We start from the raw sequence: 5,000 nt of genomic DNA on the forward strand, positions 1-5,000 counted from the left end.
TCATTAAAGTAAGAAGCTTTTTCTAGATCACTGGTTAATACATCTTCACTGTCAGTTATTATAGGACCAATAGTGCTATCCTTACTTTTCCTTAGAATCTTGTTGGTTAATTTCCAAAATTGCTTAGGATCTTTAGAGTTATTAAATTCCTGTTCCCAGTAAGCTGCTTCCGCTTGTTTTAACAACTTTTTTACTTCATTTCTCTTGGATTTATATAATTCCCATTTGGCTTGATCTTGAGATGACTTGGCTTCTTTAAGTAACTTATAGCGAAGATTTATGTGCTTCCTTATGTAAGTAGAAATCCAGGGTAAAGATTTGCATCTTATTTTAGCATTCCTAGTTGGGAGGTGATAGTTAACTATATCCTTATATAAATAGTCCCACAGGTACAAGCTATCGTCGACGTCGTCAAAAATAGCAGCTAATTGCCACGGCGCATGTTCCATATCATTCCTAAATTGTTTAATGTCAAGTGATTTGTATGCTTTAGTTGTTATATACTTGGGTTTAGGATTAACTCTAGTAGTCATAAAGACAGCAAATACTAAGTGATGATCAGAAATACCAAGGTCAATTGCGCCAGAGGTTTTCACTTTAGCTGGTTGACTGGTGATGATGAGGTCAATGAGAGACTTTGAAGTAAGTGTAACTCTTGACGGGCAGGACATGATGTTTTTCAGGCCAAAAGAGGAAATTATCCTTTTCAGCCTTCTTCCATATTGAGATTCAATATTACTTGATCCTTTTAACATGTCGGAATACTCACGCCATGATGTTAACATGTGTCAAATCTCTCACTCAAAAAACTGCTCAGTGTAGTCAAATACTGCAGTGTATTCCTCAGGTAGTTCTACCACTTGACTACAATTATCACCCCTTTATTACATTCAGGTGAGAATGTATTTCAGCAACAAGTACTAAATATCTGTTATTTCTCTAGAAAGCACGTGACTATGGGGGCCCAAGGAGAGAGTTCTTCCGGCTCATACTCACAACAATTAAAGAAAAGTATTTTGACAATGGCATACGTGAACTTCTTGCAGATGATTATTATATTGTTGGAGTGATAATTGGTGGGTAAGAAATCTCACACTGATTAAAAGTGTAATTATCTTTGTCTGTGATCCCCATTCCAATGCCCTTAGTGTGTCATAGCCTTGACCATCAAGTTCTTTCACTGACCTGGGATGCAATGCTGTGTTTATTTACTTCGTTATAAACAGTATTTACAATAGTAAAATAGTATTTTTGGTTATAGTAGTATTTCCTTTGACATATGGTTTGACTGCCTGGGTTCCGGCTGCAAAAACCCACCAGAATAAATTACTGCTGCTTCAAAAGTGTGTATCGCGTATGATTTTTGAATCCACGAACGCATGTCATTCCTTTTTTTATCTCTTTGAAAATACTACCCATTCAACTACTTTTCTTTGAAGGTGTATCACACTTCATGTGTTTATCAAATAGTTCCTCAACTGAAGCAACCTCTGAAAGATTTCTTAAGTGTAACTTGGTACATGGTACAATGCAAGAGCTTCCTCTTGTGCCAAATATCACATTGAATTTCACGTCTGAATCAACAGCTGAATTCTTTTCTTTGCTTTGGTGCAAAAGTATGGAATTGCGTCCCTTCTCAAGTATGTAAATTGCCCAACTAGCATTATGTAAGTCAATATGCAGAGCTTTATAATTATTTTTAGCTCTAGAAGGTGAGGAGGATTATAGTGAAGCACCCACAGTAGCCTATTATCTACAATTAATGTATATTTTACATAGTTTTTTCTGTAATTAATGTCTCCACTATGTTGCTTTTGCTATAATTTGTTTTGCTGAGTGTAAGTCATTTGAGTGATGTAATATATCCACATCTGTTTGTAATGTTAATGTATTTTGGTTTACTCCAAATGTAATTATTGCTAATAATTTGGTATCAATGAGCTTAATAGTTATACGAAATTTCAATTATTTTACATCTACACAACTCGTATTGACTTTTCTATGCTATTTGAGAGTTGTGTATGTACTTCATGTCAGTCATGATATAGTTTAATAATGAAAGCTTAAACTGAGTTTTAGGTCTAAGCATCGTTCAGAATGGAAAGGTCCCCCAGTTTTTTTCAGAAGATCAGCTGGAAAACATCTTTAACAGCATTCAATCCTCAGCAGCTTATCATAATTTACAGAAAGGATTGGACAAATTAGGAGTATGTATGGTATGGTCCAGCTTCACATGTTCGCTGTAAAATGCTGTTGTTGGACATGATGAACTGTATTGAATTTGTTCTGACCTATGAAATGCAACTGAGTTTTACTTTGTACAGTAGTTTTGAAATTGTTACATTAGTAAGAGGACAACATGAAATCTCAGAAAAAGATCTTTTGGTGAGGTTATTGTGTGTTGGGAAGAAAAAAAAATTAAAGGCGATTTGGAATTTCTTAATGAAATGAATGTTGCTGTGATGATCAGTCATTACTTTTGTGTTCTCTAAATCAGTGTATAGATGATTAGTAAACAGGCTTGTATTCATTTGAGTTCATTTGTGTCCTCTGATACGTGTAACAAAGGATGTATATTTTATTTGTATGAAAAATTAGGAAAAGTTCTTTCTTTCTCAGTGATGAAAGGTTACATTTTTCTTAAGTCAACAGCAACAGTTTTGAAATTCAACATTTACAGGTCTGCAAACAGTTGCCACTCCTTGTCCACATTTTCAGACCAAGCCCAGCAGCCAAACTTACCATCAAGAAACTTACAAACCTTTTAAAACCAATATTTGCTGAAGATGGATCAAACCAAAGGCGCTTTGAGGGAATTGTGTATAGTGCTTTCTGTAGATCATACCTGCGAGAGGTACAAAGTAAGTACTACCTCATTTGATGGTGTTTACAACAGTTGTAAGCTACACAGTCTCAATAATATTGTTTTTTAAGACAAAAAATATTCATCTGTTATTGTTATTTTTACGTCACCGTGAAAGAAGCTTGTTGTTATTGTTTTAAATCGTTTCTTCTGCACCGCATCCACATCTGGTCTTGATCGTTTTTTGTCATTTCCTGTTTTCTTCACTTCCGTTGATTTTTGATTTTCTGTTATTTTCGATGGGTCAAAAGGCAAAAGTTCGTTTTTCACTCCATCTATGTCCACATCTATCTTATATTCCGTCCTGTATGCACAGTAGGATAACTCTGTTGAAGACAGCACATTGTTCAAGACACAAGAAACTAATAAATTGCGCCGGAGTGAAGGTCCAAGACAACGCCGCTGATGTGCGTCCGTCAATTTCTGCATCGAAATCTGAAGAATTCTTTCCGCTTCGCAGTCCATCTTCTTTAACTTTGCTCTGAATCGCCTTAGTACGCTCACACCACGAAATTGGCAGTTACTTTTAATAGTAAACTGCCCAGTACAGGCGTAGGCCTCTTTGGGCAAGGAATGAAATTTATTATTCTGGAGCGCACTGATTGGCTGAATTTTGATTGCTTGCCCAAAGTGGTCTAAACTTGTAAAGGGCAGTTCACGGCCAATCGACTACGTCGTGTGAGAGAGTTCACTCACCTAAAGCAATTCAGAGCAAAGGTGAAGAAGCTAGCTCGTTGACATCAGCCTTGCTGTCTTTTTAAAGAAATGAGAGTGGAATTTAAAAGGGCAAAAGCCACTCGAAATACAAAAAAGTAATTTAACAACAAGTATCCAATCTGCGATGTTTCACACAAGTTCAACTTCCGGCCTACAGATTAAGTGTCCTTCACAGTCATGACGTTCGAAAATATGAATAACTGGAGGTGTCATGTTCAGTATTTACACACGAGTTGTTCACCTATATTAGGAAACGATTGAGCAAGAGCCATATTTTTCAGTTGCTTTCAGACGGGGATGAGAACGTTGTGGAATTTGAAAAATCCAGGATGTTCTTCGCATTTGTTGTCTCGCATGCGTTCTGGGCAAAAACTAAAACAGAGGGCCAGGTTCGAAGCGAAAGTAAGAACAGGCTTGTTTAGTTCGGCAATCCATGAAAGGACAAGCAATAACATCAGTGTGTCTATTTCATGGCTCGCTATATTCGCTACACGCATCATTCGGTTGACCTAAAAAAAAAAAAAAGGTTTCTGCTTATGCTATTAAATTTAAATCGCACATCGATTTAGATTGCCGTTCATCAGCCGTTTCAAAAAATTTGCATCCCTTCGCACGGTTTGTATTATCCTGTCAAATAAATTTACATTCGTTCGCACGGCTTGTGCGATCAGCTGCCGTTTGCTGCTCTCTGACTGGCTGACAAGAAACAATCATCCAATTAGAGAGGAGCAAATGGCGGCTGGCATACGAATCCTTGGAGCTTTAAATGCTGGATTTTTCGATATTATTTGAGGTCTTGCGCTTCGAGTTTTGGACGGATTTTAGATGTAATGGTATGATAGGAAACCTCTGGGTTTCAGCTTGTCTGGTGCGTGATTTGAAACCTGCACGATGGGCATTTCTTGGTGAAAATCGGCTTGATGATGGAGCGATCCGAAATCGAGCTTTCCACCCTTCAATTACGCTCAGGTGAACGTCAAACAAACCCTTCAAAGCATTCGTAGTTTTCAGCCACAATGGGCAAAAACTAAGAGCAACTACAGAATACAGCGCAAGATTTGAATCCAAAATAAGAGTAGGCTCGTTTACTTCGGCAATCAATGAAAGAACGAGCAATAACAATATCAGTCTGTAATGTTCTTGTAAAGGTGAGCCACTTGGACATTAAGATTTAAGACGACTGCCGAGCAAACTAGCCACCTCAACAAATTCACCTTAGATTTTGTATGAAACCACTCGTGCCTGGAGCTTCGCGCATCGCGCATATCTCATGTAACTTGAATTTCACGAAGATCGATAAGATCGCCGCGAAAAACAAGAAAAGGAAAAACAAAGAAACAGCTCTGTGCGAACGAAAAAAAAAAAGGTTCGCTGGGCGGCTCGAACCACCGACTTACACCTACTTGCTTCTCTAACTAAA

General features: G+C 37.5%; 1 pseudogene; it reads left to right on the forward strand.

Annotated features, from left to right (window-relative positions):
* The window catches only part of LOC138060169 (E3 ubiquitin-protein ligase SMURF2-like), a 16,298-nt pseudogene that overhangs the window by 3,027 nt on the left and 8,271 nt on the right, over positions 1 to 5,000 (forward strand).

Source organism: Montipora capricornis, chromosome 8, assembly GCF_036669925.1.
Source record: "Montipora capricornis isolate CH-2021 chromosome 8, ASM3666992v2, whole genome shotgun sequence".
Classification (NCBI taxonomy): Eukaryota; Metazoa; Cnidaria; class Anthozoa; order Scleractinia; family Acroporidae; genus Montipora; species Montipora capricornis.